At 45.7% G+C, this 16420-nt stretch overlaps 1 long non-coding RNA gene across 1 annotated transcript; it reads left to right on the top strand.

Moving 5' to 3' along the window:
* The first annotated feature begins 315 nt into the window (after positions 1-315).
* LOC128835891 (uncharacterized) lies at positions 316-9173 on the top strand. Its single transcript, XR_008444710.1, has 3 exons — positions 316-349; positions 3215-3248; positions 9090-9173. It is a non-coding gene; the product is annotated as an uncharacterized LOC128835891 (long non-coding RNA).
* Positions 9174-16420: the final 7247 nt, after the last annotated feature.

The raw sequence follows: 16420 nt of genomic DNA, 5'->3' as shown, positions 1-16420 counted from the left end.
TGCCCACAGATGGAGCTAGTGGATAATCCCAATTGTTTAAGGTGTAAAATATAGTCCAGGATAAGTAGTAATGGAGCACTCATTGCGTTGACATGATGGGAGACGCACCAGCATTGGAATCTAGTCCATTTTTGGACGTTAGTGCATCTAGTCATGTCACGTCTGCTATTCAAGGGTACCTGTTTAACTGCTTCCAAACAGGTTATTTCCGAATCCCAGAATCATAAAGGAACCAGGCTTTCAGGTGGAGCAATTGTGGATCGTGATGGAGGATACGACCCGCATCCTGTGAAAGGAGTCACGGACTCAGATGGCAAGAGATCGGAGGGCACATCGTCATGTGAAGGAGGTAAGTATACCAGATGTGTTGTGGCCATGTCCGAGCTATAAGGATGACAAGGGCTCAGTGCTTGTGTATCTTGTGGAGCACTTGAAAGAGCAGGGGGAAGGGAGGGAAGGCATAGAGTAGTGGCGCATCCCATGTGATGAGGAATGTGTCTCCCAGAGATCCATGTCTGAGTCCCACCCTGGAGCAGAATTGAGGGCAGTGGGCATTTTGCGGTGTGGCAAAAAGATCTATGGTGAGGAATCCCCAGCGGTGGAAGATAAACTGAAGGATTTGCATATCCAGTTCCCACTCATGATTGTGGAAGAATCTCCTGCTCAATGAGTCTGCAGTGTTGTTTCCTGGTGTCCAGGGACGTATGTGGCTGAGATGGTAATGTCGTGTTGGATACACCAGTTCCATAATTTCAGTGCATCCAAAAAAAGTGGGACTTCACTCCTCCTTGTCTGTTGATATAAAACATGCAGATGATTTGTCCATCCGTCATGACTCTGATGGTCCAATGTGAGATCAGTGGGAGAAAATGTTGGCAGGCATTGCGGAGAGATCATAGCTCTAGAAGGTTGATGTGTAGGGTGGGTTCAGCTAAGGACCATCTGCCCTGCACTGTATGAGTGTGAAGGTGCACTCCCCAACCGATTAAGGAGGCTTTGGTTGTTAGAATCATGGTCGGCGGGTGCTGGTTGAAGGAAAGGAATCCCTACACAGACGTTCTTGGGCTGTGTCCACCATAATAGCGAGTCCTTTATCTTGGCACAGATAAGAGTTTGTGCAGTCTGTGTCTGTGAGGGACATATATTGTACGTAGCCCCACCTGAAGACACCACATGTGTAACCGTATAACCATAAGTCATCAGCAGCAGTAGGAGGCAGAGAATGAGAGCCTCATCAGGGGAAGAAGAGGAGAAATGTAATGGAGCTTCTTCCTCCTGTTCTTCCTCTTCATCTGTTACCAGGGGAGGCCTGGTCTCTGGTGGAAGAGAAATTGGTGGAGAAGGCAAAGGTGTAAGTCTCGGGATTTTGCACCGGGGTGGCTTCCTGAACTGGGCTCTGTACCTGGTCCAGGGGAATCGGCATGGCCAATGTGGAGGGAGCGGAACGTTTGGGGTTGCATCCACAGTGGTCCATACCAGGGTTCTGGTCCAGGAGTGGATTGTGAATAGTGAGGACATGTAGAGGAAGTCGTTTGCACCTGTCTTGAACAAGAGGGTGTGATGGAACACTCCTCCTCCTCTTCTTCCTCCTTGTCACTGGGGAAAGGGGTTGTGGTCCTCAAAGAGAAAAGGGAAGAATGTCATGAGCCCAGAGAGGAGGGTGGAAGTGGTGGGAGGTCATGTTTGAGCAGTGGTGACTCAGGCACGTCAGATACAAGTAGCTCTTTAGGGTATCTGAACTCCAGGGGAGGAGGTAGGAACATCATCTGCACGGGTGCATGAATCGGTGCAGAGGAAGAGATACAGTCTCTTGAGCAGCCAGCAGGTGGAGCTGAAGATTTGCTCGGTGCCGACAGCTTCATCAGTGCCAACAGTTTTGTTGGTACCTTAGGGCCCAAAGTTGGTCTTTCTTGGTCTCCAGAGCTGAGAGATGGTGTCAAGGGCTGTAGGTCTGCCCAGTTAGGGTCTTTAGACTGTTGTTTTGTTCCTGTACTAGAGCTATTCAAACAGGCCCTGGAGCTATGTCCCATGTCCAATGATGTCGAGGTGACTGACCTCGCAGGGGATGGTGTTCTAGCAGGCAGTGCCTCAGGGAGTGATGAGGGAGCCCATTTCTTCTCGTCAAAGCAGGAAAGTCACATATGGGGAGAGTCCAGGCCCTGGTCTGATGCTGGATACAGTTATTTCTCCATGAAGAGAAGTTGTAACCAAATGTCCCGGTCTTTTCTAACTCTGGCAGTCAAGTCATGGCAGTGGGAACACTTTTGTGAGACATGTCCTTCTGCTAGACAGCGAATATACTGTGGGTAGCCATCTGTTATCGGGAAGGTGAGTTAGCAAGAGACGCACCTCTTAATCCGGGCATAAGAGTGAGAAAAAAGCTTCCCAATCGGGAAGGGTGGGAAGCCAGGAAACGAAAACCTAACCTATGAAGTAGTGAGTAGGGTAAAGCAAAACAAAATTTTTAACACAGAGGAAAGAAGAAGGAGGAAGTACTAACTACCCTAAAACTAACAGTAAAGGCTCTATCTAGTCAAAAAGGAGAAGTGGGCTCTGCTGCAGATTCTATGTCAGACCAAAGGCTGTAGAGAAGGAACTGGGGGCCAGTCGGACTACACAATGCTATATATATATGTCCCCTTCACGTCTTGAGATGGGAGAGGTGCACATGTGTGGTTCGATGGGCACTGCTACTAAAGATCTCTGATCGCAGGCACAGGGGCGCTGCCGCACCTACAGTGGAGGATCCATGGGGACATCACTTAAAGAAGAAACATCCAATCTTGATTTAAAAATTGTCAGTGATGGAGAATCCATCACAACTCTTGGGAAAGTGTTCCCGTGGTTAATTATTCTCACTGTTAAAAATGTACACCTTATTTCCAGTCTGAATTTGTCTAGCTTCAACTTCCAGCCATTGGATCGTGTTATACTTTTCTCTGCTACATTGAAGAGCCCATTATTAAATATTTATTCCCCCTGTAGATACTTCTTTAATTGTGGACACTAAAACGGGACACAGTATTACTGCAGTGGTCATACTAGTGCCAAATACAGAGATAAAATGCAAATACAGAGATAAAACAGGGGATGCTCCTACTGGAGCATCCCCTGTTTATGCATTACCAGATCACATTAGCTCTTTTGTTTGCAGAGTCACACTGGGAGCTTATGTTCAGCTGATTATCCAGCATGACTCCCACATTTTTTTCAGAGACACTGCTTCCCAGGATAGAGTCCCCTGTCCTGTAAGTATGGCATACATTATTTGTTCTTAGATGTATACCTTTACATTTAGCAATATTGAAACACGTACTGTTTCCTTGCATCCAGTTTACCAAGCAATCCAGATCTCTCTGTATCAGTGATCTGTCCTTTTTCTTATTTACCCCTTCCTCAGTTTTGGGGTCATCTGCAAACTTTATTAGTGATTATTTTAAGTTTTCTTCCAGGTCATTGATAAAAATGTTAAATAGTAGAGGGCCAAGAACCACTCCCTGCATGACCCCACTGGAGATTCCCCATTTACAGTTATATTTTGAGACCTATCACTTAGCCAGTTTATAATCCACTTAATGTGTGCCATGTTAATTTTATGCCATTCTAGTTTTTTGATCAAAATGTCATGCAGTATAAGTCAAATGCCTTACAAAAGTGTAAGTATATTGTGTCAACACTATTGCCTTTATCAGCCAAACTTGTAATCTCACCACAAAGAAAAAAGAGATCAGGTTAGTTTGACAAGATCCATTTTCCAAAAACCCATGTTGATTTGCATTAATTACATCATTCTTCTTTAATTCTTTATTAATTGAGTCCCATATCAGCCACTCCATTATCTTGCCCGGGATCGATGTCAGACTGACAGGCCTATAATCACCTGGGTCATCCCGTTTACCCTTTTTAAATACTGGCACAATATTAATTTTTTTCCAATCTTCTTGAACTTCCACAGTGGACAGAGACCTATTGAAAATCAACATTAACAATCCAGCAAGCTCCTCAGCCAGCTCTTGTAAAACTCTTGGATGTAATTTATCTGGACCTGCTGATTTAAAAATGTGTAACTTTAATTGCTTCTGTTTAACATCCCCCAGAGATACTAGTGGAATGGAAAGCATGTTATCATCACCATATGGTGGGACTATATAATCTGTTTTTTCCCAAATATGGTATAGAAATATTTATTGAACACTTCTGCCTTTTCTGCATTATTAATAAGAATTATACCATTTCTATCTAATGGACCAATATTACTGTTAGGATTCTTTTTGTTCCTAATATATTTTTAAAAACATTTCCTTATTGCCCTTTAGTCTGCTGGGCATAGAGTTGTATCCCTTGGCTTCCCTTATCAATTTTCTACAATTCCTAACTTCTGATTTATATTCATTACTATTAACTTTCCCTTTCTTCCATTTGTTACATATTATTTATTTGTATTTATTTATTTTTACAGCTACCTTCACTTCTCCTCTAAACCAGTCAGGTTTTTAACCAGCATGGCCTTCTTCCTTGATTGTGGCTTTTGGGCATGTAGTATGGTTTTCTTAATGATTCCCAATTATCATTCACATTTTTCTGTTTAAATTTTTCCTCCCAGCTGATTTGGCTCATAATTGTTTTTGCTTTGTGATATATATATATATATATATATGACTGCTCTGGACTTTATTCTGCTTGCACATAATAAATGTGAACAAGTCAGACTTGTACCTAAGCTACCATTAATTTTTAGTTCTATGATCAGTCCCTCTTTATCTGTCAAGACAAGCTGTAATACAGAATTCCCCTGTGTTGGCTGCAAAATGTTTTAAGTTAGAAAATTGTCATCTATTATGTTTAGAAATTCCAAGTATGTTTTAGTATTGGCCACATGAAACCTCCATAGCATAGATCACTCAAATTGAAGTCCCCCATGATCACATACCCTTTTTTCCCACCCCACACTTTGTAGATAGGTGCATCCTGTTTCCTAGTGGGATTTCATGGGCTGTAGAACATGCCAACTAGTACCCCATCTTGTGCCTTATCTTAGCACATTGATCTACAAGCATTCAAGATCACTTTCTTCAGAGTTACTGGTGACTTGGAAACAGACAATGCCATTTCTGACAGAGTGCCAGTCCCTCTGCCCCTTTTCCACATGTGCCTTTCTAAATAGGTTATAATAATTGCTTTTAACATTCCATTGTGTGAATCATCCCACCAGATTTCAGTAACACTAAGTTAATCAAATGGATACAGTGTAGCTATACTGCCACAGATACCCAATATAAATAGGTCCCAAAGGAGAAAAAGGTCATGATCCAATGACTCAGCCTCTCCCAGGGGTCATAACAAAAATTTCCGAAGCATGGAGTCATTGTAAGACCTGAGCTCCCTCTCACGCACACACAGTCCTCTTGGTCATATTCTCTGTTCTTTGGGGCTTCAAATAGTTATGAGTCTGAGGCATCATCCCATTAGAAACATCTCAGAAATCCAGCCCCTCCCTGCCCTACACTATAAAATAAACAAACACAGAAGTTTCAAAATTGTGGGACGATTTTCAAGCTTGTCCTGCAGTTGATCAAACTTTAAAAACTTCATTCCATACATGGTATGTAAAGACTATGTACTAAGGATAGCTACGATTGTTCCTTATGATTCTGGCAGAGGAGAGGAGCAGCTCAAGTCTATGCAATGAATAGCTGTAGTGCTCAAACACCTTCAGTTCTGATGTTAATCCTGCCTGTCTACCACAGGCGCCGACTTTGTGATTTCCTCAAGGGTGCTGGATCTGCCCTAGGCCTCACCCGCACTCCACCCCTTCCCCCAAACTCCCACCCCGCCTCTTCCCGCCCCTGCTCTGCCCACACCCTGACTCTTCCCACCCTTGCTCCACCCCTGCCCTGCCTCTTCTCACCCCATTCCGCTCCCTCCCCCACCTCTTTCTGCCCCCACTCCTTCCCCACAGTGCCTCCTGCATGCCGCTGAACAGCTGATTGTGGAGAGTGGGCAGTGCTAGGAGGGAGGGGGAGGAGCCGATCATCAGGGGCCACCAGCGGGCGGGAGGCGCTGGGGGTGGGGGGAGCTGATCCATGGGGCTTCCAGTGGGTGCTGAGCACCCACTACTTTTTTTCCATGGGTGCTCCAGCCCCGGAGCACCCACGGAGTCGGCGCCTATGCTGTCTACTGATTTAGTAAAATTCTGTTCAGTGAAATCTGACACACGGAATTTATATGCTGAGCCTGCTCTAGGGAGATTATTTCATTAGAAACAACAACTCATTTTACAGTAAATTCCATCAGTCAATTTTTTTTAAAGTGTTTTGCTTGGAAGAGGTGGGTTTTAAGGAGGAGAGGGCAAGGTGATAGAATTTACAAAGCCAACAGTGGGAAAAAGAGACACAGGCCCCAATCCTGCATTGGATATGAAAGATAGACTGCTGCACTAATTTCAACAGTGTGAGCGTGTGGGTGCAGCACACCATGCATATGGATAATAATGCAGTATCAGAGGCCAAAGACAGCAGTATGGTGAGAAGATTAGGAAGAGCATATAGAGCAATAGGAAAAGGGGTGAGAATAAAGAGACACTAGAGCAGCTGGAGGTTGGGCAGGATAATGTAGATGGGTGAGAGGCACTTGAGTGCACCAGGTTCTTCCAGGAGTGAAGAACCCCACGCCCAGGACACTATACCAGCACCATTCCCCCCTGCAAAGAGAAAGAACATCAGGCATGTTTTAGTCTCTGATCTCTCTCTGCTTTATCTGCTGGGTCTTCAAGGCCAGCTTCACTGGGAAAACTTTCCCATGTCCCGTTTTCTATGGCCTTTGTGTCTGATAAAATCAGATGCATACACAGACCAGTTTAATTTTTGTCTACTTTATTTTGGAAGATCCTTGATTAAAGAGACATATCAGACAACAAGCCCAGTAGTATGTCATTATGCTGTTTGCAAGTTGCAGAACAGGAGAGAGTTACAGCAATGCTATAAAGTTGGCAAGGCCAGGCCCACCGACCGCAGGGAGGGGAAGGGGGCAATTGCCCAGGGGCCCGGGCGATTTAAAAGAAGGACCCCGGCTGCCACCGCTGCTGTGGTAAAGGCAGCAGTGGCCAGGAGCCCGATGCCCTTTTAGATTGCCCGAGCAGGCCGCAGGGCTCCTAGGTGCATGCAGGGTGGTACCAGCAGCGGCAGAGGCCGCCGGGCAGGCAAGTGGAAGCCCCATTGACCATAGGCACCGACTGCGTGGTTGCTCCGGGGCTGGGACACCCACAGGGAAAAATTAGCAGGTGGTCTGCACCCATCGACAGCCAAGCTCCCTCTGCCCCTCCCGCCTCCTCCTACCTCCCCCAAGTGCGTCACATCCCTGCTCCTCCCCCTCCCTCCCAGTGCTTCCCGCCCCCCCCCCGCCGCTGCCTAACAGCTGTTTGGCGGCAATTAGGACTTTCCGGGAGGGAGGGGGAGAAGCAGGGACGCAGCGCACTCAGGGGAGGAGGCGGAGAAGAGGCGGGGCAGGGGCGGGGACTATGGGGAAGGGGTGGAATGGGGGCAGGGCGAGGGCGGGGCAGGGGTGGGAAGAAGCGGTGCAGGGGCGGGGGCAGAGGCGGGTCGACCACCACTGGGCAGAGGGTAAGTCGACGCCTATGCCATTGAGTGTTCCACCCTGGGGCCCAGAATTGCTGTCAGCAAGCTTGGGCAAGGCCTAAAACTTGGCCTGGAGCTGGATGGATGGACTGGGGGTGGAATCTCTTTACTAAATCCATGCAATGGTTTTTCAAAACAAAAAGCTTAATTTCTCCTTTAATTAAGTAATAAAAACCAACAAACATAATAAGGTAGGAGCCCAGATATTGACAATCCAGCCCTACAATGACAAACCTATGAGCCTGTATGCCAGGACAAACAAAGAAAAAGATGACTCTCTGCTCTATTAACATCAGTTTTACCCTGATGTTATGCCACTGATTTCACACTTCAAGGGGAGGAAGCATGGTGATAGAAAGTTTCAAGAGATGAGGGGATCTGTTCCTAGCTCCAGCACAGACTTCTTGGGTGACTTAGAGCAAGTCACTTAACCTCTGTGTGCCTCAATTGTCCACCTGTTAAAATGGGGGTGACAGATTCATTCTCGCAGCAGCCAATAATGTTTGTGAAACACATTCAGATCTTCAGATGGAAGGTGGTATGGGAGTACAGAGTATTATAGAGAAACAGCAAGAAAAGGTATTTTAAAAAATATGAAAATGCCTTGCTTATGTCATTTGCATGGTTTATTTCAAACTTCCTTCAAATCCTGCTACCATTTTTAATCTCGGCATCTGTTGTACTGAGATTTAAAAAACAGAAGGGAAATGGATGCTGGAGCACCTCAATTAACTCTTTCTAAGGAGTCTTGATTTTATGTTACTGACACTTTGAAAGGGAGTGAAGTATCAGAGGGGTAGCCGTGTTAGTCTGAATCTGTAAAAAGCAACAGAGGGTCCTGTGGCACCTTTGAGACTAACAGAAGTACTGGGAGCATAAGCTTTCGTGGGTAAGAACCTCACTTCTTGCATCTGAAGAAGTGAGGTTCTTACCCACGAAAGCTTATGCTCCCAGTACTTCTGTTAGTCTCAAAGGTGCCACAGGACCCTCTGTTGCTTTTTGAAAGGGAGTGATGGCTGCCTTGCAGAGAAGGACCGTCAGGATCATTATCTGATAGTACAATAATTGGGCAGTTTTCCAGCATTTCTACACTCCGTGGGAAGCATACGCCTGGTCTAGTGATCTGAGCACAGGATTTGGGAGGCAAGAATTTTTACATTCTACTTTGACACTGACTCCCTCTGGCCAAGACCTTCACCCTTGTGGCTCAGTTTCCCCATCTGGTGAGGATACATACTGTATCTGCCTTTCAGGATGTCAATATAGTGCCCTCGCCCCCAGGTGAGCAACTGGGATAGAATCCAGGATGTTCAGCTCCAAACTCAGGCTTTCCCTACCAGCTGAGCTAAAAAAGCAGCAGCTCCATTAGCAGGTAGCAAAGATGCTCTTTTAATGCTTTAACCCCATTGTTTTCCCCTTCTAGTCACTCCAATAACTCTCTGTCTCCTCCTGCAGCATACTCAAACTCAAATGATTCTGTGTACCTGCTCCGCCCACTGAAAAATCTCCTGAGCTCATGCCTGAAATCAGATAATTCTGATGACTATACCTGACTGTCTTCGCACTTTAACTGTTGGTGTGTTAACCATCAACTTGAGATCCCCTTGAAGCTTTGTGACAAAGTGGGAATTTTTTGTAATTTTTTATTAATCTTATGTGTGGCTCAGTTTCCCCCATGCTTTGCAATGCTACCTGGGAGAGGTGGGGAGGGAAGGATTAAGTTTGCTCTCAGAGCAGGCTAAGAGACCTAGGAGTGTGTTTCACCACACTGTCTGGGTGGAATGAATAGAGTCATTAAGAAGCTGGCCGAGGCCCACCCATACGGAAAATCCGAGAAGACAGTGGAAAAACCAGTCACCAAGTCACTGATACCTAGCAACTAAAGACCCAGCGGGAGAAGGATTTACCCACCTCTCAGCAGGGACTGGGTGGTGTGAGGTGAGGAGGGGGGATAAACATGGGCTGTGGAAGAAGTTTGGGCTCTCTCTCTCACCTGGGAACTGACTAGGGAGGAAGTCAGAGAGAGACACACAGAGCCTGAAAATGGAGTTCACCACAGCTTGGCTGGTGAACTGCTCTGGAGCTGACCCGAATGGACTATGTTTTAATCTTTATTGCTTTATGCTAACCTGAGGACTATGCTATGCTCCAGTTGATCAATAAACCTGACTGTTTTGAAAACGCTGCTTGAGTGTCTGACTCTCCATAAACCAGCTCTCCATAGTAACCGAACAACCAGCGCACAGGTCTAGAAGCTGGTGATCTCTCTTGAGGCTGTAGGCGGTGCTGCAGCTTCGCACTTTCCCATTCTCCGGATTATTCGAATTTTTTATTACCTGAGCTGGCCTCGGTCCCAATTAGATCGGCTAAACAGCGTTCTGCTGTGTGTGTGTGTGTGTATTATATATATATATTGGGGGGGGAGGGTGTGTGTGTGTGTGTGTGTGTGTGTGTGTGTGTGTGTGTATTCTGCTCCCATTCATGTCAATGGGAAAAATTCCCAGTAACTTTAAAAGCACAGATTCAAACCCTTATTGAGTACGTGTGCACACACATATTCAATGCACACGCACACATATTCAATAAGGGTTTGAGCCTGTGCTTTTTAAAGTTACTGGGAATTTTTCCCATTGACGTGAATGGGATCAGAATTAAGCCCTATGATTTTTTCTGGTTTTAAGATAAAATTGGAAGCCGAGATGAACCCCCGACATGATGCTGTCTTTATGAAACCTGACACATGAAACAGTCAAAGATACTGACTTACACCTTTTATGTATGTAAGTAACTCTTAAATGCTAAACATTGCTAGATGGTAATCCCACTTCCTGTTTTCATGGTGTGTTGCTTAATTAATGATGACTAAGGCTACGATTTAGTCATGGGTATTTTGTTACACTATTTTGAACCAGAATCTCTATACACTGACTGTGTCCCTCCTGGTTTCTGTTCTTCCTCCCCCTTATGTCACAGGCAGTAAACAAAAAATTCATGGCAAATGGCCTGTCCATGACTTGTACTACATACCCCTGACTAAATCTTGGGGACAGGGGAAGGGGACACATTCATTCCTATATGTTAATCATTTGGACTTGACCAGAATGAAGAATCTGTATTGATGTCACATCAGCAAATAAAAAGAGGGATTTTGAACCAGAATTTCTATACACTGACTATGTCCCTCCAGGTTTCTGTTCTTTTCCCCTTATTCACTCTATTTTTTTTCCTTTTCCTGTCTTCTTCCCTTTGTTTTTCAGCTTTCCCCTTAACATTAACTCCCTTCTGTTCTCCTCCACTCTCTTCATTTCCCCCTCCATTTGCCACTTTCCATCCTTCCCTATACATTCCCATCTGGGCTCACATTCTCCTAAGTCACTCCTTCCAATCCCACTATGGAGTGCCAGAAGGGGAGTGGGAATTGAAGGTCGATTTGTTGCCCTTGGGGTGGCGGGGAAGCAGCATCTCCTCTTCTATTTCCCCCCTCCTTAGTCATCAACAAGGAAGCTCTTTCTTCCCCTCTTCCCTAGAGGGAAGACATAACTGATGAGGGAACAGGATCTTTAAGCAAGGAGACTTTCTGCCCCTCCCTCCCATCAGGTGGTATTACTGTTACTGCTCTACCTACAGGATGGGCTGGGAACCACAGAAATTTCCCAGACGCACCAGCTCCTTCCACTTCAATTCTTACCTGCTGTGTCCTCATTCCTAGCCAGAGAAAGCTACTACTGCCTATCTACACGCTGGTCCCAGTTTGTTATAGATTATGTTTGGAACTGGTTTAGCAGAATGGAGACGAACATGTTCAGGTTAGGCCTGAATAAAGACTGGGAGTGGTTGGGTCATTACAAAACCTAAACCTAATTTCCCCAATACTAATTTTCCCCTACTGTTACTCACACCTTCTTGTCAACTGTTGAAATGAGCCAATCTCATTACCACTTCAAAAGTTATTTTTCTTCCCTTGGTATCCTGCTGTTAATTGAATTGTCTCGTTAGACTGACCTCTCACTTGGTAAGACAACTCACATCTTTTCATGTATTTATACCTGCTCCTATATTTTCCACTCCATGCATCTGATGAAGTGGGTTCTAGCCCACGAAAGCTTATGCCCAAATACATGTGTTAGTCTCTAAGGTGCCACAGGACTCTTTGTTGCTGTTTACTCTGAAACATGTTCAACAAGTGTTATTCCTTCAGCTGAATAACTATAAAGAACCTGAAAGATACAAGAATTAGCACATCCCTTTTGATTCACACTCCATTGCACCCTTACGCTTCACCAAACAGAGGGGGTGTATGGGAAGGGGAATGAGATATACCAGCATAGGCCCTTTTAAATCGTATAACTGCATCTGCATTGGTGGTTTGAAGAAAGGCTTTCCCCAGCCATAATTCAGAGATGAATCAGCTTTTCTCAGCCATAGTCAAACAGAACAGTTTGAACCAATATTAACACAGGATAAGATTAGGTTTTGTTTCAGCATGAGACTATACCCATATATGGCGTTGCCTGTTTTACACAGTAAGGCTACAGACTAAACCGGTTTCACTACAATATCACTCTTCCTACCAATCACCTTTCACCTTTTTTCCATGCTGTTTTATACCCCACCCCCACGAGAGACTCAGGGCAAGGTCCAAATACCCAGGGTCCATCTTAAAACAAAGATCACTGGCTTATGTCCACACCCAGAATTTCTGGGCTCCCTAAATACTTTCCCTGGGTTATCTTAACAGGCAATACTTCCCTTCCCACAAGCACTGTGTGTGTATGAAACAAGGAAAACTTTTAGGGAGAAAAAGAAACAGGATCCGTTTGGGAAAACACAGCAGCACTATCTATATGAAGGGAACAAAAATACTGCCACACAGTAACTTGGGCAGTAGCCCATTACCTGAGATCAGTACCTGCTAGAGTGAACATCCTATACTAGACACATGTCCCTTTATCACATCACTTCTCTCTTCCCCAACTGCTAAACCCTACTCACAGTTTGATGTCAATGAGTAGCATAGTCCCAGAGTTCTCAGGTGCATTCAAGCAAGCCTGTCTCCAGTCCTTTGGGAAGTGCTGCCCGTTCCTATCCTGAGGCTCCACCAGCTAAACTAGCTATGGGGAATTCAACTTAATTTAGAGGCTGGATAGGAGGGGGCCTCACCGGAGTTCATTCAGCTCTGCTGCCATCCTCCGTGGCTTCAGCCATGCACCCTGTTGATGAGCCATCGCTCAGTCAGTTTCCAAGAGCCATTCCTGCCTCATCTCCCATTGAAGAATCCACCTAATGGCACAGAATCTTGGGGGAAGGGAGGGGAGAGAAAGGAAAGAAGACAGATAGGGGACGCATACAGGATCTTTCCACAGAGTTTTTGCTACCAGAGATGCATTTTGTGCTACAAGGTGTTGTCAGTTGGCGTGTGTATGTTTTCTCTCTGTGTGCTGTCTCAGCTCTGTGCAGCTATGCCTAGCAGATCATGACAGCACTACCCAGAAAGACCACAGACTCAGATCAGTGGCAAAGGCGCTTGGCCAGGTTTATAGTCGATGAATTGTGGTACTAGCTTGCTGGCTCCTTGTCTACAAATACGCTAACACATGTATGCTTCTCACAATGGTACCAGCTCAGTCAGCATCAGGGCTTTTTGCTGCCCCCTCGGCTGGAGAAAGGTACCCCTCCTCTGATTTTTTTTTTATATATATTGATACAAACAAGTTATGTATTACATTTCTGATGTGGTTAACTACCAACCCTACACCTCGTACCTGATGGATCCAACAAAAACATCTCTATCCATCATCCTGTCCTCCCATCCTTGTCTTCCTCGGGGTTGGAGTGCTCTTGTACCATCTCCCAGAGTTGTGTTTATGCCATAACTTTATGTTGGGGTTTACTTGTTGTGACATACCCCTGGGGAACAACCTGGGACTGTGGGACCACTGTGCTCCCTTAACTCTCCTCTCTGGGCTCTCCCTTACAATGTCATGCTAGTTACAAGCAGCAAACCCCACCCGGTGCTGTGATCTCTCAGTCAACATGCAGAGACACATCCAGCTAATTGGCATGAATACTCTGTAAGCCACTTAGGAACTATACATAAGAGAGACACCAGCAAATACCCCCAGCTCCAAGCCTTGCACCCCAGAAATGTACCATCTTGCACTGCTCAAGACCTTCTTTTGAACAATGCAAGCTCATTAATTAGTTTGCCACTTCATCAAAGGATAGTGAACATGTCCGGCCTTTATAATCTCAGCAGATTCCCCAAGCACTTTAGACAAACTCACTGGTAAGGATAAAACATTAAAATAAGTTTATTAACTAAAGAAAGATAGATTTTAAGTGATTATAATTGTTAGGCATAGAGGTCAAAGTTGGTTGCATAAGAAATAAAAATAAAATCACAATCTAAATTCTAAACTTTATAAGACTAAGCAAGATTTGAATCAAACATCTTTTCTCACCCCACTGGATGTTGCAGGTGGCAAAGGCTGAATTCTTTGCTCAGCCAGGAATCTCCTCAGTTCAAAGTCTTTTCTTCCAAACATTCTTGTTGCCTTCAGAGTAGGTGGGGGAGGAGAGAGGCCAGGAGCTGATGTCACAGACTCCAGTTTATACATTCCAATCCATGTGCATGGAAAGATATTGTTTCAAACAAGTCAGGGATCACATGTTCTGTGTCCCCTGCTGAGTCACTGGGTTAAGCAATCCACATTGTCTACGTGCCTTGGGAAGGTCCCAATGGGAGAATGGATTCTCCTTAATGGGCCATCAACAGATGGCCAGCTAGTTCTGTTGTAAATCTATCTTGAGGGTGTTGGCTTTGTTGCCATCGAAAGGCTAGCTATGGGCGGCTCCCAGACTCAACATATTTCAGTAACACACACATAGCAAAGTTTCATAATTTCAGATACAATAGTAACACATATAATTCAACAGGATAGTAATGTTCAACAGATCATGACTAAGGCTAAGATTTTGTCACAGTTATTTTTAGTAACAGTCATGGACAGGTCACAGGAAATAAACAAAAATTCACGGAGCCCATGACCTCCGTGACTTTACTAAAAGTAACGGGGGGGGGGGGGGAAGAGGGGGAGGCAGGGCTAGGTAAGGGGGAAGAATGGAGTCCCATGGGGAGGGACTGACAGACCGAGACCCCCACCATGGCAGGGGGGTGCAGCCCTGGCTCCAGTGGCAGAGGCCCCCCTGGGGTGTACAGCCCTGCTCCAGATCAAGCCTGGGATGCCATGGGCCAGCAGTCATGCCAGCTGTTGGGAGGGAAGCGGTGGAGGGGAAGGTGCTTGTAAAGGCAACACCAGGGAAAGTCCCAGTGATCATCCACCGCTTCCTGCTGCGGTGGGGCTGGCAGCTGCGCCGCAGGGCTGGGTTGCACGGCCCAGCTGCAGCCCCTGGCGGAAGGTGGCCCCGGCTGCAGCCCTGCCAACCCCAGGACCGCGGGGCTAGGGCACACGGCCCTTGCTGCAGCCCCGCACCTCCCAAGCCCGGGACGCCACGCGGCTGGGGTGCATGGCCCCGGCGGAAGTCGCTGGGTAGGGGCTGCAGGGTCCTCCTGGTTCCAGCTCCAGTTGCAGTGCAGCGGCACACAGTCCCGCCTCCGTCTCCTGAAGCCCTAGAAGTCATGGAGGTCGGGTAAAGTCACGGAATCCGTGACTGCTGTGACCTCCACGACTAAATCGCAGCCTTACTCATGACTTCTCAAATTATACCTCACAAGGCATATTTTGTACAAAACATACCATGATCATATCACAGTGGTGAATGTGGGGGTTCCAGGGTGCTATTTTGAGGTACAGAGTGTCACCCCTATGTTAGCCTTCTGGAACCTGTTTATATTAATATCCAGTACCTAGTACTTCTTAGGAGTGCCTGTGTTTTTGCAACGCTAGCTGTGTTTTTGCCAAGTTCATGTACCGGACAGTGAACTTGTAAGCAAGCATCTGCTTTATGACAGGGTCTGATTTTGGTTCATAGCCTGGTTCTTGCTGACTCAGGCATCAGACCTTGCACCAGACCCGGTGCTCCAGGCTCCCTTCCTTCTATTACACAAGATAGGAGCCCTTCCCCTTATTTCAGTTCAATTCCACTACCCAACCAGTTCTGAGCTGTGTATCTTTATGGTGACTCCTCAAGTGTCACTGAAAGAATTCTTATTCAGAGGAAGCTTTCTGTAGCCATACTTTCCCTCCTGTTCATCAACAGATGGCAGAGAGCAACTTCCCCGTTGGAGTTTCTGTCCACCTGGAATTATAGCTTTATACGGATGAAACAGCGATGTGGCCATTCTTCCCCTGTCCACAAACAAATGGGAACAGAGAGCACCTTACCTCTAGAGCTTCAGAGCACAGGGAATAATACATCAATAGAGCAGATTTCATGGGCAAATGGTTCTTCTGTTAAATGAAAGAAAGATTATATATAACAAGTATTACATGTAAACAGCTGTATGTTTGTTATCAACAGCAGACTACAGGTCCAGTTGAAACTGAGAAATTCCTACAGTTATACTAGGAATTGAGGTTATTTACACTCTAGTGCGTTGCTAATTCCTGTAGACAACAATAGCATAGAAAACACTTTCCTTTTCAGTGATCACTACCAGATAGCTGTAGTGTACACAATAGCACCATCTTCTATCTGTCTTAGGCCTGGTCTACACTACGACTTTAATTCGGATTTATCAGCTTTAATTCGAATTAACCCTGTAACCGTCCACACAACGACGCCATTTAATTCGATGTAAAGGGCCCTTTAAATCGATTTCTGTA

The sequence above is a fragment of the Malaclemys terrapin genome, chromosome 4 (assembly GCF_027887155.1).
Source record: "Malaclemys terrapin pileata isolate rMalTer1 chromosome 4, rMalTer1.hap1, whole genome shotgun sequence".
In the NCBI taxonomy this organism is placed as follows: domain Eukaryota; kingdom Metazoa; phylum Chordata; order Testudines; family Emydidae; genus Malaclemys; species Malaclemys terrapin.
Note: the sequence above shows the minus strand (reverse complement) of the source record. Positions and strands in the feature narration are given on the sequence as shown.